General features: G+C 46.6%; 39 non-coding genes and 4 pseudogenes across 39 annotated transcripts; all 43 read right to left on the reverse strand.

The window, feature by feature from the left end:
* Window positions 1-210: 210 nt before the first annotated feature.
* Window positions 211-329, reverse strand: LOC139610527 (5S ribosomal RNA). The gene has a single exon (XR_011685836.1). It is a non-coding gene; the product is annotated as a 5S ribosomal RNA (ribosomal RNA).
* Window positions 330-601: 272 nt separating this feature from the next.
* LOC139610241 (5S ribosomal RNA) lies at window positions 602-720 on the reverse strand. Its single transcript, XR_011685687.1, has one exon. It is a non-coding gene; the product is annotated as a 5S ribosomal RNA (ribosomal RNA).
* A 280-nt stretch (window positions 721-1,000) lies between these two features.
* LOC139610592 (5S ribosomal RNA) lies at window positions 1,001-1,119 on the reverse strand. The gene has a single exon (XR_011685900.1). It is a non-coding gene; the product is annotated as a 5S ribosomal RNA (ribosomal RNA).
* Window positions 1,120-1,391: 272 nt separating this feature from the next.
* LOC139610593 (5S ribosomal RNA) lies at window positions 1,392-1,510 on the reverse strand. Its single transcript, XR_011685901.1, has one exon. It is a non-coding gene; the product is annotated as a 5S ribosomal RNA (ribosomal RNA).
* Window positions 1,511-1,782: 272 nt separating this feature from the next.
* On the reverse strand, window positions 1,783-1,901 carry LOC139610594 (5S ribosomal RNA). Its single transcript, XR_011685902.1, has one exon. It is a non-coding gene; the product is annotated as a 5S ribosomal RNA (ribosomal RNA).
* Window positions 1,902-2,173: 272 nt separating this feature from the next.
* On the reverse strand, window positions 2,174-2,292 carry LOC139610016 (5S ribosomal RNA). Its single transcript, XR_011685468.1, has one exon. It is a non-coding gene; the product is annotated as a 5S ribosomal RNA (ribosomal RNA).
* A 272-nt stretch (window positions 2,293-2,564) lies between these two features.
* LOC139610596 (5S ribosomal RNA) lies at window positions 2,565-2,683 on the reverse strand. Its single transcript, XR_011685903.1, has one exon. It is a non-coding gene; the product is annotated as a 5S ribosomal RNA (ribosomal RNA).
* Window positions 2,684-2,955: 272 nt separating this feature from the next.
* LOC139610058 (5S ribosomal RNA) lies at window positions 2,956-3,074 on the reverse strand. The gene has a single exon (XR_011685507.1). It is a non-coding gene; the product is annotated as a 5S ribosomal RNA (ribosomal RNA).
* Window positions 3,075-3,354: 280 nt separating this feature from the next.
* On the reverse strand, window positions 3,355-3,473 carry LOC139610160 (5S ribosomal RNA). Its single transcript, XR_011685607.1, has one exon. It is a non-coding gene; the product is annotated as a 5S ribosomal RNA (ribosomal RNA).
* Window positions 3,474-3,745: 272 nt separating this feature from the next.
* LOC139610046 (5S ribosomal RNA) lies at window positions 3,746-3,864 on the reverse strand. The gene has a single exon (XR_011685496.1). It is a non-coding gene; the product is annotated as a 5S ribosomal RNA (ribosomal RNA).
* A 280-nt stretch (window positions 3,865-4,144) lies between these two features.
* LOC139610598 (5S ribosomal RNA) lies at window positions 4,145-4,263 on the reverse strand. The gene has a single exon (XR_011685905.1). It is a non-coding gene; the product is annotated as a 5S ribosomal RNA (ribosomal RNA).
* A 272-nt stretch (window positions 4,264-4,535) lies between these two features.
* LOC139610395 (5S ribosomal RNA) lies at window positions 4,536-4,644 on the reverse strand (annotated as a pseudogene).
* Window positions 4,645-4,916: 272 nt separating this feature from the next.
* LOC139610179 (5S ribosomal RNA) lies at window positions 4,917-5,035 on the reverse strand. The gene has a single exon (XR_011685626.1). It is a non-coding gene; the product is annotated as a 5S ribosomal RNA (ribosomal RNA).
* Window positions 5,036-5,307: 272 nt separating this feature from the next.
* Window positions 5,308-5,416, reverse strand: LOC139610356 (5S ribosomal RNA; annotated as a pseudogene).
* A 272-nt stretch (window positions 5,417-5,688) lies between these two features.
* LOC139610185 (5S ribosomal RNA) lies at window positions 5,689-5,807 on the reverse strand. Its single transcript, XR_011685632.1, has one exon. It is a non-coding gene; the product is annotated as a 5S ribosomal RNA (ribosomal RNA).
* A 272-nt stretch (window positions 5,808-6,079) lies between these two features.
* On the reverse strand, window positions 6,080-6,198 carry LOC139610092 (5S ribosomal RNA). Its single transcript, XR_011685540.1, has one exon. It is a non-coding gene; the product is annotated as a 5S ribosomal RNA (ribosomal RNA).
* Window positions 6,199-6,470: 272 nt separating this feature from the next.
* LOC139610289 (5S ribosomal RNA) lies at window positions 6,471-6,589 on the reverse strand. Its single transcript, XR_011685734.1, has one exon. It is a non-coding gene; the product is annotated as a 5S ribosomal RNA (ribosomal RNA).
* A 280-nt stretch (window positions 6,590-6,869) lies between these two features.
* LOC139610599 (5S ribosomal RNA) lies at window positions 6,870-6,988 on the reverse strand. The gene has a single exon (XR_011685906.1). It is a non-coding gene; the product is annotated as a 5S ribosomal RNA (ribosomal RNA).
* Window positions 6,989-7,260: 272 nt separating this feature from the next.
* On the reverse strand, window positions 7,261-7,379 carry LOC139610180 (5S ribosomal RNA). Its single transcript, XR_011685627.1, has one exon. It is a non-coding gene; the product is annotated as a 5S ribosomal RNA (ribosomal RNA).
* Window positions 7,380-7,651: 272 nt separating this feature from the next.
* LOC139610093 (5S ribosomal RNA) lies at window positions 7,652-7,770 on the reverse strand. The gene has a single exon (XR_011685541.1). It is a non-coding gene; the product is annotated as a 5S ribosomal RNA (ribosomal RNA).
* Window positions 7,771-8,042: 272 nt separating this feature from the next.
* On the reverse strand, window positions 8,043-8,161 carry LOC139610339 (5S ribosomal RNA). Its single transcript, XR_011685741.1, has one exon. It is a non-coding gene; the product is annotated as a 5S ribosomal RNA (ribosomal RNA).
* A 280-nt stretch (window positions 8,162-8,441) lies between these two features.
* On the reverse strand, window positions 8,442-8,560 carry LOC139610004 (5S ribosomal RNA). The gene has a single exon (XR_011685456.1). It is a non-coding gene; the product is annotated as a 5S ribosomal RNA (ribosomal RNA).
* Window positions 8,561-8,832: 272 nt separating this feature from the next.
* LOC139610600 (5S ribosomal RNA) lies at window positions 8,833-8,951 on the reverse strand. The gene has a single exon (XR_011685907.1). It is a non-coding gene; the product is annotated as a 5S ribosomal RNA (ribosomal RNA).
* A 280-nt stretch (window positions 8,952-9,231) lies between these two features.
* LOC139609976 (5S ribosomal RNA) lies at window positions 9,232-9,350 on the reverse strand. Its single transcript, XR_011685429.1, has one exon. It is a non-coding gene; the product is annotated as a 5S ribosomal RNA (ribosomal RNA).
* Window positions 9,351-15,279: 5,929 nt separating this feature from the next.
* Window positions 15,280-15,398, reverse strand: LOC139610602 (5S ribosomal RNA). The gene has a single exon (XR_011685908.1). It is a non-coding gene; the product is annotated as a 5S ribosomal RNA (ribosomal RNA).
* Window positions 15,399-15,670: 272 nt separating this feature from the next.
* Window positions 15,671-15,789, reverse strand: LOC139610284 (5S ribosomal RNA). The gene has a single exon (XR_011685729.1). It is a non-coding gene; the product is annotated as a 5S ribosomal RNA (ribosomal RNA).
* A 272-nt stretch (window positions 15,790-16,061) lies between these two features.
* On the reverse strand, window positions 16,062-16,180 carry LOC139610603 (5S ribosomal RNA). Its single transcript, XR_011685909.1, has one exon. It is a non-coding gene; the product is annotated as a 5S ribosomal RNA (ribosomal RNA).
* Window positions 16,181-16,452: 272 nt separating this feature from the next.
* LOC139610604 (5S ribosomal RNA) lies at window positions 16,453-16,571 on the reverse strand. The gene has a single exon (XR_011685910.1). It is a non-coding gene; the product is annotated as a 5S ribosomal RNA (ribosomal RNA).
* A 272-nt stretch (window positions 16,572-16,843) lies between these two features.
* On the reverse strand, window positions 16,844-16,962 carry LOC139610017 (5S ribosomal RNA). Its single transcript, XR_011685469.1, has one exon. It is a non-coding gene; the product is annotated as a 5S ribosomal RNA (ribosomal RNA).
* Window positions 16,963-17,234: 272 nt separating this feature from the next.
* Window positions 17,235-17,353, reverse strand: LOC139610605 (5S ribosomal RNA). Its single transcript, XR_011685911.1, has one exon. It is a non-coding gene; the product is annotated as a 5S ribosomal RNA (ribosomal RNA).
* A 280-nt stretch (window positions 17,354-17,633) lies between these two features.
* Window positions 17,634-17,752, reverse strand: LOC139610606 (5S ribosomal RNA). Its single transcript, XR_011685913.1, has one exon. It is a non-coding gene; the product is annotated as a 5S ribosomal RNA (ribosomal RNA).
* A 272-nt stretch (window positions 17,753-18,024) lies between these two features.
* On the reverse strand, window positions 18,025-18,133 carry LOC139610347 (5S ribosomal RNA; annotated as a pseudogene).
* Window positions 18,134-18,405: 272 nt separating this feature from the next.
* On the reverse strand, window positions 18,406-18,524 carry LOC139610168 (5S ribosomal RNA). The gene has a single exon (XR_011685615.1). It is a non-coding gene; the product is annotated as a 5S ribosomal RNA (ribosomal RNA).
* Window positions 18,525-18,796: 272 nt separating this feature from the next.
* Window positions 18,797-18,915, reverse strand: LOC139610607 (5S ribosomal RNA). The gene has a single exon (XR_011685914.1). It is a non-coding gene; the product is annotated as a 5S ribosomal RNA (ribosomal RNA).
* Window positions 18,916-19,187: 272 nt separating this feature from the next.
* Window positions 19,188-19,306, reverse strand: LOC139610608 (5S ribosomal RNA). The gene has a single exon (XR_011685915.1). It is a non-coding gene; the product is annotated as a 5S ribosomal RNA (ribosomal RNA).
* Window positions 19,307-19,578: 272 nt separating this feature from the next.
* On the reverse strand, window positions 19,579-19,697 carry LOC139610610 (5S ribosomal RNA). The gene has a single exon (XR_011685917.1). It is a non-coding gene; the product is annotated as a 5S ribosomal RNA (ribosomal RNA).
* A 272-nt stretch (window positions 19,698-19,969) lies between these two features.
* On the reverse strand, window positions 19,970-20,088 carry LOC139610018 (5S ribosomal RNA). The gene has a single exon (XR_011685470.1). It is a non-coding gene; the product is annotated as a 5S ribosomal RNA (ribosomal RNA).
* A 272-nt stretch (window positions 20,089-20,360) lies between these two features.
* On the reverse strand, window positions 20,361-20,479 carry LOC139610611 (5S ribosomal RNA). The gene has a single exon (XR_011685918.1). It is a non-coding gene; the product is annotated as a 5S ribosomal RNA (ribosomal RNA).
* A 280-nt stretch (window positions 20,480-20,759) lies between these two features.
* On the reverse strand, window positions 20,760-20,868 carry LOC139610396 (5S ribosomal RNA; annotated as a pseudogene).
* A 272-nt stretch (window positions 20,869-21,140) lies between these two features.
* LOC139610019 (5S ribosomal RNA) lies at window positions 21,141-21,259 on the reverse strand. The gene has a single exon (XR_011685471.1). It is a non-coding gene; the product is annotated as a 5S ribosomal RNA (ribosomal RNA).
* Window positions 21,260-21,531: 272 nt separating this feature from the next.
* LOC139610613 (5S ribosomal RNA) lies at window positions 21,532-21,650 on the reverse strand. Its single transcript, XR_011685919.1, has one exon. It is a non-coding gene; the product is annotated as a 5S ribosomal RNA (ribosomal RNA).
* Window positions 21,651-21,922: 272 nt separating this feature from the next.
* Window positions 21,923-22,041, reverse strand: LOC139610614 (5S ribosomal RNA). Its single transcript, XR_011685920.1, has one exon. It is a non-coding gene; the product is annotated as a 5S ribosomal RNA (ribosomal RNA).
* A 272-nt stretch (window positions 22,042-22,313) lies between these two features.
* On the reverse strand, window positions 22,314-22,432 carry LOC139610615 (5S ribosomal RNA). Its single transcript, XR_011685921.1, has one exon. It is a non-coding gene; the product is annotated as a 5S ribosomal RNA (ribosomal RNA).
* Between the last annotated feature and the right edge of the window lie 68 nt (window positions 22,433-22,500).

A 22,500-nucleotide genomic window follows, 5' to 3' on the forward strand; every position in this document is an offset into this window, starting at 1 on the left:
GTGTATGTCAAGCGCGGGTGTCTTTGCTCGACTTTCTTTCTTTCTTTCTTTCTCTCAACTTGTCAACTGTGTAATGTGATAATATGAAAGTGTGGTTTGTGCACTGTGAGCTGAACTGTCTGCACAGTGATTGACAGTTGAGCAGTGGCACAGTCAGTGCTGTTTACTGAAGCAGCAGCGTCCTCTGTTGTTTGCACAGAAAAGTGAAAAAGCTTACAGCACCTGGTATTCCCAGGCGGTCTCCCATCCAAGTACTAACCAGGCCCAACCCTGCTTAGCTTCCGAGATCGGACGAGATCGGGCGTGCTCAGGGTGGTATGGCCGTAAGCCGCAGAGCAAGTGACAACTACCCCCTTTATACATGATGATCCACACCATCACAGACATGGCTGTGTATGTCAAGCGCGGGTGTCTTTGCTCGACTTTCTTTCTTTCTTTCTTTCTCTCAACTTGTCAACTGTGTAATGTGATAATATGAAAGTGTGGTTTGTGCACTGTGAGCTGAACTGTCTGCACAGTGATTGACAGTTGAGCAGTGGCACAGTCAGTGCTGTTTACTGAAGCAGCAGCGTCCTCTGTTGTTTGCACAGAAAAGTGAAAAAGCTTACAGCACCTGGTATTCCCAGGCGGTCTCCCATCCAAGTACTAACCAGGCCGGACCCTGCTTAGCTTCCGAGATCGGACGAGATCGGGCGTGCTCAGGGTGGTATGGCCGTAAGCCGCAGAGCAAGTGACAACTACCCCCTTTATACATGATGATCCACACCATCACAGACATGGCTGTGTATGTCAAGCGCGGGTGTCTTTGCTCGACTTTCTTTCTTTCTTTCTTTCTCTCAACTTGTCAACTTGTCAACTGTGTAATGTGAAAATATGAAAGTGTGGTTTGTGCACTGTGAGCTGAACTGTCTGCACAGTGATTGACAGTTGAGCAGTGGCACAGTCAGTGCTGTTTACTGAAGCAGCAGCGTCCTCTGTTGTTTGCACAGAAAAGTGAAAAAGCTTACAGCACCTGGTATTCCCAGGCGGTCTCCCATCCAAGTACTAACCAGGCCCGACCCTGCTTAGCTTCCGAGATCGGACGAGATCGGGCGTGCTCAGGGTGGTATGGCCGTAAGCCGCAGAGCAAGTGACAACTACCCCCTTTATACATGATGATCCACACCATCACAGACATGGCTGTGTATGTCAAGCGCGGGTGTCTTTGCTCGACTTTCTTTCTTTCTTTCTTTCTCTCAACTTGTCAACTGTGTAATGTGATAATATGAAAGTGTGGTTTGTGCACTGTGAGCTGAACTGTCTGCACAGTGATTGACAGTTGAGCAGTGGCACAGTCAGTGCTGTTTACTGAAGCAGCAGCGTCCTCTGTTGTTTGCACAGAAAAGTGAAAAAGCTTACAGCACCTGGTATTCCCAGGCGGTCTCCCATCCAAGTACTAACCAGGCCCGACCCTGCTTAGCTTCCGAGATCGGACGAGATCGGGCGTGCTCAGGGTGGTATGGCCGTAAGCCGCAGAGCAAGTGACAACTACCCCCTTTATACATGATGATCCACACCATCACAGACATGGCTGTGTATGTCAAGCGCGGGTGTCTTTGCTCGACTTTCTTTCTTTCTTTCTTTCTCTCAACTTGTCAACTGTGTAATGTGATAATATGAAAGTGTGGTTTGTGCACTGTGAGCTGAACTGTCTGCACAGTGATTGACAGTTGAGCAGTGGCACAGTCAGTGCTGTTTACTGAAGCAGCAGCGTCCTCTGTTGTTTGCACAGAAAAGTGAAAAAGCTTACAGCACCTGGTATTCCCAGGCGGTCTCCCATCCAAGTACTAACCAGGCCCGACCCTGCTTAGCTTCCGAGATCGGACGAGATCGGGCGTGCTCAGGGTGGTATGGCCGTAAGCCGCAGAGCAAGTGACAACTACCCCCTTTATACATGATGATCCACACCATCACAGACATGGCTGTGTATGTCAAGCGCGGGTGTCTTTGCTCGACTTTCTTTCTTTCTTTCTTTCTCTCAACTTGTCAACTGTGTAATGTGATAATATGAAAGTGTGGTTTGTGCACTGTGAGCTGAACTGTCTGCACAGTGATTGACAGTTGAGCAGTGGCACAGTCAGTGCTGTTTACTGAAGCAGCAGCGTCCTCTGTTGTTTGCACAGAAAAGTGAAAAAGCTTACAGCACCTGGTATTCCCAGGCGGTCTCCCATCCAAGTACTAACCAGGCCCCACCCTGCTTAGCTTCCGAGATCGGACGAGATCGGGCGTGCTCAGGGTGGTATGGCCGTAAGCCGCAGAGCAAGTGACAACTACCCCCTTTATACATGATGATCCACACCATCACAGACATGGCTGTGTATGTCAAGCGCGGGTGTCTTTGCTCGACTTTCTTTCTTTCTTTCTTTCTCTCAACTTGTCAACTGTGTAATGTGATAATATGAAAGTGTGGTTTGTGCACTGTGAGCTGAACTGTCTGCACAGTGATTGACAGTTGAGCAGTGGCACAGTCAGTGCTGTTTACTGAAGCAGCAGCGTCCTCTGTTGTTTGCACAGAAAAGTGAAAAAGCTTACAGCACCTGGTATTCCCAGGCGGTCTCCCATCCAAGTACTAACCAGGCCCGACCCTGCTTAGCTTCCGAGATCGGACGAGATCGGGCGTGCTCAGGGTGGTATGGCCGTAAGCCGCAGAGAAAGTGACAACTACCCCCTTTATACATGATGATCCACACCATCACAGACATGGCTGTGTATGTCAAGCGCGGGTGTCTTTGCTCGACTTTCTTTCTTTCTTTCTTTCTCTCAACTTGTCAACTGTGTAATGTGATAATATGAAAGTGTGGTTTGTGCACTGTGAGCTGAACTGTCTGCACAGTGATTGACAGTTGAGCAGTGGCACAGTCAGTGCTGTTTACTGAAGCAGCAGCGTCCTCTGTTGTTTGCACAGAAAAGTGAAAAAGCTTACAGCACCTGGTATTCCCAGGCGGTCTCCCATCCAAGTACTAACCAGGCCCGACCCTGCTTAGCTTCCGAGATCGGACGAGATCGGGCGTGCTCAGAGTGGTATGGCCGTAAGCCGCAGAGCAAGTCACAACTACCCCCTTTATACATGATGATCCACACCATCACAGACATGGCTGTGTATGTCAAGCGCGGGTGTCTTTGCTTGACTTTCTTTCTTTCTTTCTTTCTCTCAACTTGTCAACTTGTCAACTGTGTAATGTGATAATATGAAAGTGTGGTTTGTGCACTGTGAGCTGAACTGTCTGCACAGTGATTGACAGTTGAGCAGTGGCACAGTCAGTGCTGTTTACTGAAGCAGCAGCGTCCTCTGTTGTTTGCACAGAAAAGTGAAAAAGCTTACAGCACCTGGTATTCCCAGGCGGTCTCCCACCCAAGTACTAACCAGGCCCGACCCTGCTTAGCTTCCGAGATCGGACGAGATCGGGCGTGCTCAGGGTGGTATGGCAGTAAGCCGCAGAGCAAGTGACAACTACCCCCTTTATACATGATGATCCACACCATCACAGACATGGCTGTGTATGTCAAGCGCGGGTGTCTTTGCTCGACTTTCTTTCTTTCTTTCTTTCTCTCAACTTGTCAACTGTGTAATGTGATAATATGAAAGTGTGGTTTGTGCACTGTGAGCTGAACTGTCTGCACAGTGATTGACAGTTGAGCAGTGGCACAGTCAGTGCTGTTTACTGAAGCAGCAGCGTCCTCTGTTGTTTGCACAGAAAAGTGAAAAAGCTTACAGCACCTGGTATTCCCAGGCGGTCTCCCATTCAAGTACTAACCAGGCCCGACCCTGCTTAGCTTCCGAGATCGGACGAGATCGGGCGTGCTCAGGGTGGTATGGCCGTAAGCCACAGAGCAAGTGACAACTACCCCCTTTATACATGATGATCCACACCATCACAGACATGGCTGTGTATGTCAAGCGCGGGTGTCTTTGCTCGACTTTCTTTCTTTCTTTCTTTCTCTCAACTTGTCAACTTGTCAACTGTGTAATGTGAAAATATGAAAGTGTGGTTTGTGCACTGTGAGCTGAACTGTCTGCACAGTGATTGACAGTTGAGCAGTGGCACAGTCAGTGCTGTTTACTGAAGCAGCAGCGTCCTCTGTTGTTTGCACAGAAAAGTGAAAAAGCTTACAGCACCTGGTATTCCCAGGCGGTCTCCCATCCAAGTACTAACCAGGCCCGACCCTGCTTAGCTTCCGAGATCGGACGAGATCGGGCGTGCTCAGGGTGGTATGGCCGTAAGCCGGAGAGCAAGTGACAACTACCCCCTTTATACATGATGATCCACACCATCACAGACATGGCTGTGTATGTCAAGCGCGGGTGTCTTTGCTTGACTTTCTTTCTTTCTTTCTTTCTCTCAACTTGTCAACTGTGTAATGTGATAATATGAAAGTGTGGTTTGTGCACTGTGAGCTGAACTGTCTGCACAGTGATTGACAGTTGAGCAGTGGCACAGTCAGTGCTGTTTACTGAAGCAGCAGCGTCCTCTGTTGTTTGCACAGAAAAGTGAAAAAGCTTACAGCACCTGGTATTCCCAGGCGGTCTCCCATCCAAGTACTAACCAGGCCCGACCCTGCTTAGCTTCCGAGAACGGGCGTGCTCAGGGTGGTATGGCCGTAAGCCGCAGAGCAAGTGACAACTACCCCCTTTATACATGATGATCCACACCATCACAGACATGGCTGTGTATGTCAAGCGCGGGTGTCTTTGCTCGACTTTCTTTCTTTCTTTCTTTCTCTCAACTTGTCAACTGTGTAATGTGATAATATGAAAGTGTGGTTTGTGCACTGTGAGCTGAACTGTCTGCACAGTGATTGACAGTTGAGCAGTGGCACAGTCAGTGCTGTTTACTGAAGCAGCAGCGTCCTCTGTTGTTTGCACAGAAAAGTGAAAAAGCTTACAGCACCTGGTATTCCCAGGCGGTCTCCCACCCAAGTACTAACCAGGCCCGACCTTGCTTAGCTTCCGAGATCGGACGAGATCGGGCGTGCTCAGGGTGGTATGGCCGTAAGCCGCAGAGCAAGTGACAACTACCCCCTTTATACATGATGATCCACACCATCACAGACATGGCTGTGTATGTCAAGCGCGGGTGTCTTTGCTCGACTTTCTTTCTTTCTTTCTTTCTCTCAACTTGTCAACTGTGTAATGTGATAATATGAAAGTGTGGTTTGTGCACTGTGAGCTGAACTGTCTGCACAGTGATTGACAGTTGAGCAGTGGCACAGTCAGTGCTGTTTACTGAAGCAGCAGCGTCCTCTGTTGTTTGCACAGAAAAGTGAAAAAGCTTACAGCACCTGGTATTCCCAGGCGGTCTCCCATCCAAGTACTAACCAGGCCCGACCCTGCTTAGCTTCCGAGATCAGGCGTGCTCAGGGTGGTATGGCCGTAAGCCGCAGAGCAAGTGACAACTACCCCCTTTATACATGATGATCCACACCATCACAGACATGGCTGCGTATGTCAAGCGCGGGTGTCTTTGCTCGACTTTCTTTCTTTCTTTCTTTCTCTCAACTTGTCAACTGTGTAATGTGATAATATGAAAGTGTGGTTTGTGCACTGTGAGCTGAACTGTCTGCACAGTGATTGACAGTTGAGCAGTGGCACAGTCAGTGCTGTTTACTGAAGCAGCAGCGTCCTCTGTTGTTTGCACAGAAAAGTGAAAAAGCTTACAGCACCTGGTATTCCCAGGCGGTCTCCCATCCAAGTACTAACCAGGCCCGACACTGCTTAGCTTCCGAGATCGGACGAGATCGGGCGTGCTCAGGGTGGTATGGCCGTAAGCCGCAGAGCAAGTGACAACTACCCCCTTTATACATGATGATCCACACCATCACAGACATGGCTGTGTATGTCAAGCGCGGGTGTCTTTGCTCGACTTTCTTTCTTTCTTTCTTTCTCTCAACTTGTCAACTGTGTAATGTGATAATATGAAAGTGTGGTTTGTGCACTGTGAGCTGAACTGTCTGCACAGTGATTGACAGTTGAGCAGTGGCACAGTCAGTGCTGTTTACTGAAGCAGCAGCGTCCTCTGTTGTTTGCACAGAAAAGTGAAAAAGCTTACAGCACCTGGTATTCCCAGGCGGTCTCCCATCCAAGTACTAAGCAGGCCCGACCCTGCTTAACTTCCGAGATCGGACGAGATCGGGCGTGCTCAGGGTGGTATGGCCGTAAGCCGCAGAGCAAGTGACAACTACCCCCTTTATACATGATGATCCACACCATCACAGACATGGCTGTGTATGTCAAGCGCGGGTGTCTTTGCTCGACTTTCTTTCTTTCTTTCTTTCTCTCAACTTGTCAACTGTGTAATGTGAAAATATGAAAGTGTGGTTTGTGCACTGTGAGCTGAACTGTCTGCACAGTGATTGACAGTTGAGCAGTGGCACAGTCAGTGCTGTTTACTGAAGCAGCAGCGTCCTCTGTTGTTTGCACAGAAAAGTGAAAAAGCTTACAGCACCTGGTATTCCCAGGCGGTCTCCCATCCAAGTACTAACCAGGCCCGACACTGCTTAGCTTCCTAGATCGGACGAGATCAGGCGTGCTCAGGGTGGTATGGCTGTAAGCCGGAGAGCAAGTGACAACTACCCCCTTTATACATGATGATCCACACCATCACAGACATGGCTGTGTACGTCAAGCGCGGGTGTCTTTGCTTGACTTTCTTTTTTTCTTTCTTTCTCTCAACTTGTCAACTTGTCAACTGTGTAATGTGATAATATGAAAGTGTGGTTTGTGCACTGTGAGCTGAACTGTCTGCACAGTGATTGACAGTTGAGCAGTGGCACAGTCAGTGCTGTTTACTGAAGCAGCAGCGTCCTCTGTTGTTTGCACAGAAAAGTGAAAAAGCTTACAGCACCTGGTATTCCCAGGCGGTCTCCCATCCAAGTACTAACCAGGCCCGACCCTGCTTAGCTTCCGAGATCGGACGAGATCGGGCGTGCTCAGGGTGGTATGGCCGTAAGCCGCAGAGCAAGTGACAACTACCCCCTTTATACATGATGATCCACACCATCACAGACATGGCTGTGTATGTCAAGCGCGGGTGTCTTTGCTCGACTTTCTTTCTTTCTTTCTTTCTCTCAACTTGTCAACTGTGTAATGTGATAATATGAAAGTGTGGTTTGTGCACTGTGAGCTGAACTGTCTGCACAGTGATTGACAGTTGAGCAGTGGCACAGTCAGTGCTGTTTACTGAAGCAGCAGCGTCCTCTGTTGTTTGCACAGAAAAGTGAAAAAGCTTACAGCACCTGGTATTCCCAGGCGGTCTCCCACCCAAGTACTAACCAGGCCCGACCTTGCTTAGCTTCCGAGATCGGACGAGATCGGGCGTGCTCAGGGTGGTATGGCCGTAAGCCGCAGAGCAAGTGACAACTACCCCCTTTATACATGATGATCCACACCATCACAGACATGGCTGTGTATGTCAAGCGCGGGTGTCTTTGCTCGACTTTCTTTCTTTCTTTCTTTCTCTCAACTTGTCAACTGTGTAATGTGATAATATGAAAGTGTGGTTTGTGCACTGTGAGCTGAACTGTCTGCACAGTGATTGACAGTTGAGCAGTGGCACAGTCAGTGCTGTTTACTGAAGCAGCAGCGTCCTCTGTTGTTTGCACAGAAAAGTGAAAAAGCTTACAGCACCTGGTATTCCCAGGCGGTCTCCCATCCAAGTACTAAGCAGGCCCGACCCTGCTTAACTTCCGAGATCGGACGAGATCGGGCGTGCTCAGGGTGGTATGGCCGTAAGCCGCAGAGCAAGTGACAACTACCCCCTTTATACATGATGATCCACACCATCACAGACATGGCTGTGTATGTCAAGCGCGGGTGTCTTTGCTCGACTTTCTTTCTTTCTTTCTTTCTCTCAACTTGTCAACTGTGTAATGTGAAAATATGAAAGTGTGGTTTGTGCACTGTGAGCTGAACTGTCTGCACAGTGATTGACAGTTGAGCAGTGGCACAGTCAGTGCTGTTTACTGAAGCAGCAGCGTCCTCTGTTGTTTGCACAGAAAAGTGAAAAAGCTTACAGCACCTGGTATTCCCAGGCGGTCTCCCATCCAAGTACTAACCAGGCCTGACACTGCTTAGCTTCCTAGATCGGACGAGATCAGGCGTGCTCAGGGTGGTATGGCTGTAAGCCGGAGAGCAAGTGACAACTACCCCCTTTATACATGATGATCCACACCATCACAGACATGGCTGTGTACGTCAAGCGCGGGTGTCTTTGCTTGACTTTCTTTTTTTCTTTCTTTCTCTCAACTTGTCAACTTGTCAACTGTGTAATGTGATAATATGAAAGTGTGGTTTGTGCACTGTGAGCTGAACTGTCTGCACAGTGATTGACAGTTGAGCAGTGGCACAGTCAGTGCTGTTTACTGAAGCAGCAGCGTCCTCTGTTGTTTGCACAGAAAAGTGAAAAAGCTTACAGCACCTGGTATTCCCAGGCGGTCTCCCATCCAAGTACTAACCAGGCCCGACCCTGCTTAGCTTCCGAGATCAGACGAGATCGGGCGTGCTCAGGGTGGTATGGCCGTAAGCCGCAGAGAAAGTGACAACTACCCCCTTTATACATGATGATCCACACCATCACAGACATGGCTGTGTATGTCAAGCGCGGGTGTCTTTGCTCGACTTTCTTTCTTTCTTTCTTTCTCTCAACTTGTCAACTGTGTAATGTGATAATATGAAAGTGTGGTTTGTGCACTGTGAGCTGAACTGTCTGCACAGTGATTGACAGTTGAGCAGTGGCACAGTCAGTGCTGTTTACTGAAGCAGCAGCGTCCTCTGTTGTTTGCACAGAAAAGTGAAAAAGCTTACAGCACCTGGTATTCCCAGGCGGTCTCCCATCCAAGTACTAACCAGGCCCGACCCTGCTTAGCTTCCGAGATCGGACGAGATCGGGCGTGCTCAGGGTGGTATGGCCGTAAGCCGCAGAGCAAGTGACAACTACCCCCTTTATACATGATGATCCACACCATCACAGACATGGCTGTGTATGTCAAGCGCGGGTGTCTTTGCTCGACTTTCTTTCTTTCTTTCTTTCTCTCAACTTGTCAACTTGTCAACTGTGTAATGTGATAATATGAAAGTGTGGTTTGTGCACTGTGAGCTGAACTGTCTGCACAGTGATTGACAGTTGAGCAGTGGCACAGTCAGTGCTGTTTACTGAAGCAGCAGCGTCCTCTGTTGTTTGCACAGAAAAGTGAAAAAGCTTACAGCACCTGGTATTCCCAGGCGGTCTCCCACCCAAGTACTAACCAGGCCCGACCCTGCTTAGCTTCCGAGATCGGACGAGATCGGGCGTGCTCAGGGTGGTATGGCCGTAAGCCGCAGAGCAAGTGACAACTACCCCCTTTATACATGATGATCCACACCATCACAGACATGGCTGTGTATGTCAAGCGCGGGTGTCTTTGCTCGACTTTCTTTCTTTCTTTCTTTCTCTCAACTTGTCAACTGTGTAATGTGATAATATGAAAGTGTGGTTTGTGCACTGTGAGCTGAACTGTCTGCACAGTGATTGACAGTTGAGCAGTGGCACAGTCAGTGCTGTTTACTGAAGCAGCAGCGTCCTCTGTTGTTTGCACAGAAAAGTGAAAAAGCTTACAGCACCTGGTATTCCCAGGCGGTCTCCCATTCAAGTACTAACCAGGCCCGACCCTGCTTAGCTTCCGAGATCGGACGAGATCGGGCGTGCTTTTTTTTTTTCTTTTATTATGAAAATATACAAAGCTTTTCAGAACACAATATTTACATATACATACACATTAACAACAAAACAAAGCACAAAGGATAAAAATCATAAATTAATATGAAATCTACCTCCATCATCAATAGAAATAAGGCTACTGCCTTGCACAAAAAACTCCTCAAACAAACTCCTACTCAAAAAGTTCCATCGCAAAGCAACATCTTTCCTTAATACCGATACAAACAAAGCTAACACTTCTATCCTCTTCCCTTCAAAATGTGCTAAATTTCTCCTTAGCCATACTGCATATCTAGCATGACTTAATACAAAATTAAACAAATTAACATTCACAGTTTTTGATGTTTTACTTGAACCAAAAAAGAAAACTTTCTTCCAATCATTCGCTATCAGATCTAATTTCCAATTGTTTTTGATCAGGGTTATTAGTTTCAATTGAAAGTTCTTTAATTCCTTGCATTCAAAAAACAAATGCATCAGTGTTTCAGGATCTGATTTACAAACATCACAAAACCGATCTACATTTTTATTAATTTGGTGAATGACCACATTCGTGTATATTCTGTTATGTCTGAGTTTGAAGTCCAAATTTTCACAGTCTATGCTATTGTACTTGACATGTAAATTTTTCCAAATTTCTTTCACATTCAGATCCTGAAATACCTTCAACCAAACATTTTCTGATGCTGGGGTCTTGATTTCTTTCATCAGCATCAACGTGTACAACATCTTTACTTTTATTTTATTAAAGAGCATTTTCCCATCAATCTGATCAATGTACAGATCTGGTAGCTCACTCTTTCCTACCTGAACTGTTTCCCTCTCTATTGTTTTAATCCATATATCCGGTAAGCTTCCTTTTATGCACTTAATCACATTATCCACCTTAGTTCTACCTACCTCCTCGTCTATCTCCACAACACTGTCAAAAATGGCTCTATTTGGCAAGAAGCCAGGCACATACTCATAAGCAAAATCTCTCACTTGTTTTAATCCTGCTTGTATGAAAACTTTGTCATACAAAACATTCCCACTGTTTTTTATTTGTGGATTCATAAATACTGGCTGATCTAATATTTGATTTATTGTTTTGCAGTCATATTTCAGGTGCTCAATGAAATCTGCCCAAGCTAGAAATACCTCTTGATAAAACACAGGAAGATTTTCCAACATATTCTTTCTGAATCTCATAAAGATCCCACTGTCCCCACATCCTCCACTTTTACACAGAAAATCCTTAAAGAACCCTTTCCAACCATACTCCTCCTTACCATATAGATATTTTTTAACCACCTTTATTCTCAATGCTTTTCGTTTAACATCTAAGTCCATCAGTTTTAGCCCTCCCTCTCCATACCCTGCTATTAATGTCTTCATAGATATTTTAACTCCTTTTCCTCTCCACAGAAACTTACTTATTACAGCTCTCACCTCATTCAAAACCCACTCAGGGAGATCTAGAGCTCCCATCACATAATTAAATTTTGATAGAAGCAATGAGTTAATGACTACAACCTTACCTTTTAATCGCAGCCCTCTCATAGACCACAAATTTAATAATTGTTTAACTTTATTCAATATACCAGTCCATGTGGCATCTCTCGCTTCCTTACTCTGTACTCCTATGTTCACACCCAATATTTTAATGAAGTCTCTCGTTATCTTTAAAGGAATTTCACACTCTTCTGGATTTGTATGCCCTACACACATAATTTCTGATTTTTCTATGTTTACTTTTGCTCCTGATGCTCTCCCATATGTTTCAACATGTTTCATTATTCCTTTTACACTTTCTATGGTTCTGACAGTAAAGGTTGTATCGTCAGCAAATTGATGAATTAGACTATTTGTGCTATATGGTATTTGAATGCTTTGTAAAGAAATGTCTTTTTTACATAGTGTTGCCAATGGTTCTGCTGCTAAAGAATAGAGCAAGGCTGAAAGAGGACAGCCTTGTCTGACTGACCGTTGTACTGGGAAAACATCAGTGAGCATACCATTTATTTTCACACAACTTTTAGCATTTGCATATAGCAACATTATCCAATTAACAAACCTATCCCCAAAACCAAATTTGCCCAAAACCTGTTCTAAATACCCATGTTCAACCCTATCAAAAGCTTTATTTAAGTCTAAATTCAGGACTAGACCACCCTCACCATCATTATTCATACTATTGACTACATCTCTAATTGTACATATGACATCAGTGATGTCCCTACCTGGTATACTATAAGCTTGTGTTGGTGCTATTATTTCTCCTACCACGTCCCTCAATCTATTGGCTAAAGCTTTTGTTAAAATCTTGTAGTCCGAGTTCAACAGACTTAAAGGCCTGTAATTTTCTAATTTAAACGGACTCCCTCTTTTTTTAAACAAGATAGTAATAACCCCTGTTGCCATTGACTCTGGAACCGTTTTCCTTTCCTCCATACACTTATACACTTTCAACAGTATTGGCACCAATATATCAGAAAAAACCTTATAAAATTCATGTGTCAGGCCATCTGAACCTGGACTCTTGCTGGATTTCATTTGCTCTATAGCTATTTTAATTTCATCAATTGTCAAATCATCGTCACACATTTGTTTACTTTCATCTGATATTCTGGCATCAACAGTATCTAATATCTCATCCACACATTCCTGCACTATACCTTCCTTTTGAAACAGTTTTGCATAAAAAGCTTCCACTACCTCCAAAATGCCTACAAAATCTGTCACTCTCTCTCCATTCTCACTTTCTAGCTCCGTTATATAAGACTTTACCTGTTTACTTTTCTCCAAGTTGAGAAAGAAGTTTGTACACTTTTCTCCCTCAACTGCATACTGAGCCCTACTTCTGATAACTGCTCCCTCATATTTTTCTCTCTCATAATATTCTATCTCACCTTCTAATTTCATAAAGTATGTCCTATCCCGATTCGGATCCTCCTCCAGTCTTTCCAGCTCTTTTATTAATTTTTCTTTCACTTCATTTTCCTCTTTCTTTTTCACAAAGTTCCTCTTTTTTGCAAATCTAATACTTGTTCTTTTTATTTTATTCTTCATCTGTTCCCACCATAAACAAACATCGTCTTCAAATAAAGTATTTTCTTGCTCATTTTTTATAAGTCTTGAAATAATTTTTCTATATTCCTCCTCTTTTAACAAACAAGAGTTTAAACACCAAACCCCCCCTCCCCTCCCTTCACATCTCACCCCAAAACCAAAAGTTAAAGCAGCATGATCACTTAAACCCAAAAACTTATATTTTACATTCAAGACCCAACTCAAAATATTTCTTTTAATCAAAACTAAATCTATTCTGCTTTGTTTCACTTTTCCCAAAACCATTTGCTTTCTTGAGTATTCTCTCCTGTTTGGATACATATCCCTCCATACATCAACTAAATCTTCCTTATTCATAACATCAAATAAAACACTCCTTGAAGTATCGTTTCTGAAATTAACACTGCTGGACCCATCCAGCCTTGTACACCATAAATTAAAATCACCAACCAAAATACATCTCTCAGTACAAAAAGTCCTCAAATTATCAAACATTTCTCTTCTTTCCTTTTCAATATTTGGTGCATAGACATTAATTAATCTAAACCTAATGTTACAAAAATTAAATTCAATGACAAGCAACCTCCCTTTGTCATCTTTGTGGACTACCTGTATGTCAGTCAATGTCTCCTCTTTTACCAAGATAGCAACACCACATGCTCTGTGACTCATATTATTTGCAATAATTTTGCCTCTCCACAGTGAGCTGATATCTTTAAAAACTTCGTCAGTCCAGTGAGTCTCTTGCAGGCACAGTACTTCTGCTTTTATGGCATTAAATACCAACTCCGCTTTCGTTTTTCCTCTTAGACCGTTACAGTTAAACGAAGCAATATGCAACATAAGGCATAAAACAAAAAAGAATAGCAGAGCAGCAGCCATACCTCTACTTTTTAACCTTCATCTTCTCCTTTTCCTTCGCCCTCTTCTTTCTCTTCAGCTGTCTGATGGTCTCTGCGCTGACGTCCATCCCCTCCTCGCCCTCAGACCCGTCCGACACAGCTTTCCCGTCTTTTTCATTTGCTGCCCGCGTTCCAAAGCCAGCATAATTGTCTGGATTTTGTGGTGCTGGATTATCAGAGTCTCTCCCTCCTTCGTCTCCTCTCGATTCCCCACAGTCACGGTTTCCCTCCTCGTGGGTCTCTCCGGTCATTCCCGGCTCCTCCCTCTCGACGCCGCCTCTCCGTCCATCCTCCTCTCTCCCCGTATCGGCGCCGTCCTCCGCCTCTCTCTCCTCCTCGTCAGAGACGTCGGAGTATGACGGCTCTTCGGCGTCCTCCCCCGGCTCTCCACACACACACAGGGAGATCTTTTCTTTGCACAGAGCACATTTCCCCTCCGCATCACACTCTCGTGCGTAATGCCCCTGTTTCCCACATTTAAAACAAATAAAAGTGGGACAGTCTCTGACAATGTGGCCAGGCTGTATACACAAGCGGCAAACTTTAACTTGCCTGTCATGGATGACGCGGAAGTGCTCCGCTCCGCTTACCGTCTCAAACTTAGTGGAATATGGCAATGATTTCACAGCGTCTGTGAAACGGACCTTTAAAAACCTCGTCCCATCAGCGATGTCCGTCCCTGGCCACATCCTCCTCTTAATGGACGAGACCGCAGTGACTCCCCAGTCCTGTAGTTTTGCCAATATTTCCTCATCCTCTATGTAAGTGGGCAGATTAATGAATGAGACGACCATTTCATTGTTACCCAGTTCTTTCGCCATCAGTCTGTTGTTCCCAATTCTCAGTCCGTCCATCAGCTTTTTCTTCCCGCTTTCCTCTTTCATCGTCAGCTCGTATGACTTTGGCGTCTTAAAACGGCAGCCAAGCACTTCTCCACACTCCGCCCTCACTTTTCTCAGCATGTCCATCATCGTTGTTCTCTCCTCTCCTTCTATTTCCAACATGATTGTCAGTCTCTTTTCGTACATTTTCTTCTGTTTTTCCGCACTCGCGGGCATTCTCTTCTCCGTCGTCTTTTCCGTTCCTTTGTCTGTCACCGTTGGATCCATTTGAATGATTTTTTAAACACAAAGAGTCCCCCAGACAGCAAAAGCTGTCGGGGGATGTAACCCACAAATTAAATACTAAACTAAAAAATTACAAACCAGCAAAAACCAAGGCTGAAAACGATCCAAAAAAACACGGACTGATTGACTGTCGTGAACGTACGGCGTGCTCCTCCTCTGTGCGTGCTCAGGGTGGTATGGCCGTAAGCCGCAGAGCAAGTGACAACTACCCCCTTTATACATGATGATCCACACCATCACAGACATGGCTGTGTATGTCAAGCGCGGGTGTCTTTGCTCGACTTTCTTTCTTTCTTTCTTTCTCTCAACTTGTCAACTTGTCAACTGTGTAATGTGAAAATATGAAAGTGTGGTTTGTGCACTGTGAGCTGAACTGTCTGCACAGTGATTGACAGTTGAGCAGTGGCACAGTCAGTGCTGTTTACTGAAGCAGCAGCGTCCTCTGTTGTTTGCACAGAAAAGTGAAAAAGCTTACAGCACCTGGTATTCCCAGGCGGTCTCCCATCCAAGTACTAACCAGGCCCGACCCTGCTTAGCTTCCGAGATCGGACGAGATCGGGCGTGCTCAGGGTGGTATGGCCGTAAGCCGCAGAGCAAGTGACAACTACCCCCTTTATACATGATGATCCACACCATCACAGACATGGCTGTGTATGTCAAGCGCGGGTGTCTTTGCTCGACTTTCTTTCTTTCTTTCTTTCTCTCAACTTGTCAACTGTGTAATGTGATAATATGAAAGTGTGGTTTGTGCACTGTGAGCTGAACTGTCTGCACAGTGATTGACAGTTGAGCAGTGGCACAGTCAGTGCTGTTTACTGAAGCAGCAGCGTCCTCTGTTGTTTGCACAGAAAAGTGAAAAAGCTTACAGCACCTGGTATTCCCAGGCGGTCTCCCACCCAAGTACTAACCAGGACCGACCTTGCTTAGCTTCCGAGATCGGACGAGATCGGGCGTGCTCAGGTTGGTATGGCCGTAAGCCGCAGAGCAAGTGACAACTACCCCCTTTATACATGATGATCCACACCATCACAGACATGGCTGTGTATGTCAAGCGCGGGTGTCTTTGCTCGACTTTCTTTCTTTCTTTCTTTCTCTCAACTTGTCAACTGTGTAATGTGATAATATGAAAGTGTGGTTTGTGCACTGTGAGCTGAACTGTCTGCACAGTGATTGACAGTTGAGCAGTGGCACAGTCAGTGCTGTTTACTGAAGCAGCAGTGTCCTCTGTTGTTTGCACAGAAAAGTGAAAAAGCTTACAGCACCTGGTATTCCCAGGCGGTCTCCCATCCAAGTACTAACCAGGCCCGACCCTGCTTAGCTTCCGAGATCGGACGAGATCGGGCGTGCTCAGGGTGGTATGGCCGTAAGCCGCAGAGCAAGTGACAACTACCCCCTTTATACATGATGATCCACACCATCACAGACATGGCTGTGTATGTCAAGCGCGGGTGTCTTTGCTTGACTTTCTTTCTTTCTTTCTTTCTCTCAACTTGTCAACTGTGTAATGTGATAATATGAAAGTGTGGTTTGTGCACTGTGAGCTGAACTGTCTGCACAGTGATTGACAGTTGAGCAGTGGCACAGTCAGTGCTGTTTACTGAAGCAGCAGCGTCCTCTGTTGTTTGCACAGAAAAGTGAAAAAGCTTACAGCACCTGGTATTCCCAGGCGGTCTCCCATCCAAGTACTAACCAGGCCCGACCCTGCTTAGCTTCCGAGATCGGACGAGATCGGGCGTGCTCAGGGTGGTATGGCCGTAAGCCGCAGAGCAAGTGACAACTACCCCCTTTATACATGATGATCCACACCATCACAGACATGGCTGTGTATGTCAAGCGCGGGTGTCTTTGCTCGACTTTCTTTCTTTCTTTCTTTCTCTCAACTTGTCAACTGTGTAATGTGATAATATGAAAGTGTGGTTTGTGCACTGTGAGCTGAACTGTCTGCACAGTGATTGACAGTTGAGCAGTGGCACAGTCAGTGCTGTTTACTGAAGCAGCAGCGTCCTCTGTTGTTTGCACAGAAAAGTGAAAAAGCTTACAGCACCTGGTATTCCCAGGCGGTCTCCCATCCAAGTACTAACCAGGCCCCACCCTGCTTAGCTTCCGAGATCGGACGAGATCGGGCGTGCTCAGGGTGGTATGGCCGTAAGCCGCAGAGCAAGTGACAACTACCCCCTTTATACATGATGATCCACACCATCACAGACATGGCTGTGTATGTCAAGCGCGGGTGTCTTTGCTCGACTTTCTTTCTTTCTTTCTTTCTCTCAACTTGTCAACTGTGTAATGTGATAATATGAAAGTGTGGTTTGTGCACTGTGAGCTGAACTGTCTGCACAGTGATTGACAGTTGAGCAGTGGCACAGTCAGTGCTGTTTACTGAAGCAGCAGCGTCCTCTGTTGTTTGCACAGAAAAGTGAAAAAGCTTACAGCACCTGGTATTCCCAGGCGGTCTCCCATCCAAGTACTAACCAGGCCCGACCCTGCTTAGCTTCCGAGATCGGACGAGATCGGGCGTGCTCAGGGTGGTATGGCCGTAAGCCGCAGAGCAAGTGACAACTACCCCCTTTATACATGATGATCCACACCATCACAGACATGGCTGTGTATGTCAAGCGCGGGTGTCTTTGCTCGACTTTCTTTCTTTCTTTCTTTCTCTCAACTTGTCAACTTGTCAACTGTGTAATGTGATAATATGAAAGTGTGGTTTGTGCACTGTGAGCTGAACTGTCTGCACAGTGATTGACAGTTGAGCAGTGGCACAGTCAGTGCTGTTTACTGAAGCAGCAGCGTCCTCTGTTGTTTGCACAGAAAAGTGAAAAAGCTTACAGCACCTGGTATTCCCAGGCGGTCTCCCATCCAAGTACTAACCAGGCCCGACCCTGCTTAGCTTCCGAGATCGGACGAGATCGGGCGTGCTCAGGGTGGTATGGCCGTAAGCCGCAGAGCAAGTGACAACTACCCCCTTTATACATGATGATCCACACCATCACAGACATGGCTGTGTATGTCAAGCGCGGGTGTCTTTGCTCGACTTTCTTTCTTTCTTTCTTTCTCTCAACTTGTCAACTGTGTAATGTTATAATATGAAAGTGTGGTTTGTGCACTGTGAGCTGAACTGTCTGCACAGTGACTGCCAGTTGAGCAGTGGCACAGTCAGTGCTGTTTACTGAAGCAGCAGCGTCCTCTGTTGTTTGCACAGAAAAGTGAAAAAGCTTACAGCACCTGGTATTCCCAGGCGGTCTCCCATCCAAGTACTAACCAGGCCCGACCCTGCTTAGCTTCCGAGATCGGGCGTGCTCAGGGTGGTATGGCCGCAAGCCGCAGAGCAAGTGACAACTACCCCCTTTATACATGATGATCCACACCATCACAGACATGGCTGCGTATGTCAAGCGCGGGTGTCTTTGCTCGACTTTCTTTCTTTCTTTCTTTCTCTCAACTTGTCAACTGTGTAATGTGATAATATGAAAGTGTGGTTTGTGCACTGTGAGCTGAACTGTCTGCACAGTGATTGACAGTTGAGCAGTGGCACAGTCAGTGCTGTTTACTGAAGCAGCAGCGTCCTCTGTTGTTTGCACAGAAAAGTGAAAAAGCTTACAGCACCTGGTATTCCCAGGCGGTCTCCCATCCAAGTACTAACCAGGCCCGACCCTGCTTAGCTTCCGAGATCGGACAAGATCGGGCGTGCTCAGGGTGGTATGGCCGTAAGCCGCAGAGCAAGTGACAACTACCCCCTTTATACATGATGATCCACACCATCACAGACATGGCTGTGTATGTCAAGCGCGGGTGTCTTTGCTCGACTTTCTTTCTTTCTTTCTTTCTCTCAACTTGTCAACTGTGTAATGTGATAATATGAAAGTGTGGTTTGTGCACTGTGAGCTGAACTGTCTGCACAGTGATTGACAGTTGAGCAGTGGCACAGTCAGTGCTGTTTACTGAAGCAGCAGCGTCCTCTGTTGTTTGCACAGAAAAGTGAAAAAGCTTACAGCACCTGGTATTCCCAGGCGGTCTCCCATCCAAGTACTAACCAGGCCCGACCCTGCTTAGCTTCCGAGATCGGACGAGATCGGGCGTGCTCAGGGTGGTATGGCCGTAAGCCGCAGAGCAAGTGACAACTACCCCCTTTATACATGATGATCCACACCATCACAGACATGGCTGTGTATGTCAAGCGCGGGTGTCTTTGCTCGACTTTCTTTCTTTCTTTCTTTCTCTCAACTTGTCAACTGTGTAATGTGATAATATGAAAGTGTGGTTTGTGCACTGTGAGCTGAACTGTCTGCACAGTGATTGACAGTTGAGCAGTGGCACAGTCAGTGCTGTTTACTGAAGCAGCAGCGTCCTCTGTTGTTTGCACAGAAAAGTGAAAAAGCTTACAGCACCTGGTATTCCCAGGCGGTCTCCCATCCAAGTACTAACCAGGCCCGACCCTGCTTAGCTTCCGAGATCGGACGAGATCGGGCGTGCTCAGGGTGGTATGGCCGTAAGCCGCAGAGCAAGTGACAACTACCCCCTTTATACATGATGATCCACACCATCACAGACATGGCTGTGTATGTCAAGCGCGGGTGTCTTTGCTTGACTTTCTTTCTTTCTTTCTTTCTCTCAACTTGTCAACTGTGTAATGTGATAATATGAAAGTGTGGTTTGTGCACTGTGAGCTGAACTGTCTGCACAGTGATTGACAGTTGAGCAGTGGCACAGTCAGTGCTGTTTACTGAAGCAGCAGCGTCCTCTGTTGTTTGCACAGAAAAGTGAAAAAGCTTACAGCACCTGGTATTCCCAGGCGGTCTCCCATCCAAGTACTAACCAGGCCCGACCCTGCTTAGCTTCCGAGATCGGACGAGATCGGGCGTGCTCAGGGTGGTATGGCCGTAAGCCGCAGAGCAAGTGACAACTACCCCCTTTATACATGATGATCCACACCATCACAGACATGGCTGTGTATGTCAAGCGCGGGTGTCTTTGCTCGACTTTCTTTCTTTCTTTCTTTCTCTCAACTTGTCAACTGTGTAATGTGATAATATGAAAGTGTGGTTTGTGCACTGTGAGCTGAACTGTCTGCACAGTGATTGACAGTTGAGCAGTGGCACAGTCAGTGCTGTTTACTGAAGCAGCAGCGTCCTCTGTTGTTTGCACAGAAAAGTGAAAAAGCTTACAGCACCTGGTATTCCCAGGCGGTCTCCCATCCAAGTACTAACCAGGCCCCACCCTGCTTAGCTTCCGAGATCGGACGAGATCGGGCGTGCTCAGGGTGGTATGGCCGTAAGCCGCAGAGCAAGTGACAACTACCCCCTTTATACATGATGATCCACACCATCACAGACATGGCTGTGTATGTCAAGCGCGGGTGTCTTTGCTCGACTTTCTTTCTTTCTTTCTTTCTCTCAACTTGTCAACTGTGTAATGTGATAATATGAAAGTGTGGTTTGTGCACTGTGAGCTGAACTGTCTGCACAGTGATTGACAGTTGAGCAGTGGCACAGTCAGTGCTGTTTACTGAAGCAGCAGCGTCCTCTGTTGTTTGCACAGAAAAGTGAAAAAGCTTACAGCACCTGGTATTCCCAGGCGGTCTCCCATCCAAGTACTAACCAGGCCCGACCCTGCTTAGCTTCCGAGATCGGACGAGATCGGGCGTGCTCAGGGTGGTATGGCCGTAAGCCGCAGAGCAAGTGACAACTACCCCCTTTATACATGATGATCCACACCATCACAGACATGGCTGTGTATGTCAAGCGCGGGTGTCTTTGCTCGACTTTCTTTCTTTCTTTCTTTCTCTCAACTTGTCAACTTGTCAACTGTGTAATGTGAAAATATGAAAGTGTGGTTTGTGCACTGTGAGCTGAACTGTCTGCACAGTGATTGACAGTTGAGCAGTGGCACAGTCAGTGCTGTTTACTGAAGCAGCAGCGTCCTCTGTTGTTTGCACAGAAAAGTGAAAAAGCTTACAGCACCTGGTATTCCCAGGCGGTCTCCCATCCAAGTACTAACCAGGCCCGACCCTGCTTAGCTTCCGAGAACGGGCGTGCTCAGGGTGGTATGGCCGTAAGCCGCAGAGCAAGTGACAACTACCCCCTTTATACATGATGATCCACACCATCACAGACATGGCTGTGTATGTCAAGCGCGGGTGTCTTTGCTCGACTTTCTTTCTTTCTTTCTTTCTCTCAACTTGTCAACTGTGTAATGTGATAATATGAAAGTGTGGTTTGTGCACTGTGAGCTGAACTGTCTGCACAGTGATTGACAGTTGAGCAGTGGCACAGTCAGTGCTGTTTACTGAAGCAGCAGCGTCCTCTGTTGTTTGCACAGAAAAGTGAAAAAGCTTACAGCACCTGGTATTCCCAGGCGGTCTCCCATCCAAGTACTAACCAGGCCCCACCCTGCTTAGCTTCCGAGATCGGACGAGATCGGGCGTGCTCAGGGTGGTATGGCCGTAAGCCGCAGAGCAAGTGACAACTACCCCCTTTATACATGATGATCCACACCATCACAGACATGGCTGTGTATGTCAAGCGCGGGTGTCTTTGCTCGACTTTCTTTCTTTCTTTCTTTCTCTCAACTTGTCAACTGTGTAATGTGATAATATGAAAGTGTGGTTTGTGCACTGTGAGCTGAACTGTCTGCACAGTGATTGACAGTTGAGCAGTGGCACAGTCAGTGCTGTTTACTGAAGCAGCAGCGTCCTCTGTTGTTTGCACAGAAAAGTGAAAAAGCTTACAGCACCTGGTATTCCCAGGCGGTCTCCCATCCAAGTACTAACCAGGCCCGACCCTGCTTAGCTTCCGAGATCGGACGAGATCGGGCGTGCTCAGGGTGGTATGGCCGTAAGCCGCAGAGAAAGTGACAACTACCCCCTTTATACATGATGATCCACACCATCACAGACATGGCTGTGTATGTCAAGCGCGGGTGTCTTTGCTCGACTTTCTTTCTTTCTTTCTTTCTCTCAACTTGTCAACTGTGTAATGTGATAATATGAAAGTGTGGTTTGTGCACTGTGAGCTGAACTGTCTGCACAGTGATTGACAGTTGAGCAGTGGCACAGTCAGTGCTGTTTACTGAAGCAGCAGCGTCCTCTGTTGTTTGCACAGAAAAGTGAAAAAGCTTACAGCACCTGGTATTCCCAGGCGGTCTCCCATCCAAGTACTAACCAGGCCCGACCCTGCTTAGCTTCCGAGATCGGACGAGATCGGGCGTGCTCAGGGTGGTATGGCCGTAAGCCGCAGAGCAAGTGACAACTACCCCCTTTATACATGATGATCCACACCATCACAGACATGGCTGTGTATGTCAAGCGCGGGTGTCTTTGCTCGACTTTCTTTCTTTCTTTCTTTCTCTCAACTTGTCAACTGTGTAATGTTATAATATGAAAGTGTGGTTTGTGCACTGTGAGCTGAACTGTCTGCACAGTGACTGCCAGTTGAGCAGTGGCACAGTCAGTGCTGTTTACTGAAGCAGCAGCGTCCTCTGTTGTTTGCACAGAAAAGTGAAAAAGCTTACAGCACCTGGTATTCCCAGGCGGTCTCCCATCCAAGTACTAACCAGGCCCGACCCTGCTTAGCTTCCGAGATCGGACGAGATCGGGCGTGCTCAGGGTGGTATGGCCGTAAGCCGCAGAGCAAGTGACAACTACCCCCTTTATACATGATGATCCACACCATCACAGACATGGCTGTGTAT

Source organism: Trachinotus anak, unplaced genomic scaffold (assembly GCF_046630095.1).
Source record: "Trachinotus anak isolate AG129_WGS33_773 ecotype Australia unplaced genomic scaffold, CSIRO_AGI_Tana_v1 ptg000026l, whole genome shotgun sequence".
In the NCBI taxonomy this organism is placed as follows: Eukaryota; Metazoa; Chordata; class Actinopteri; order Carangiformes; family Carangidae; genus Trachinotus; species Trachinotus anak.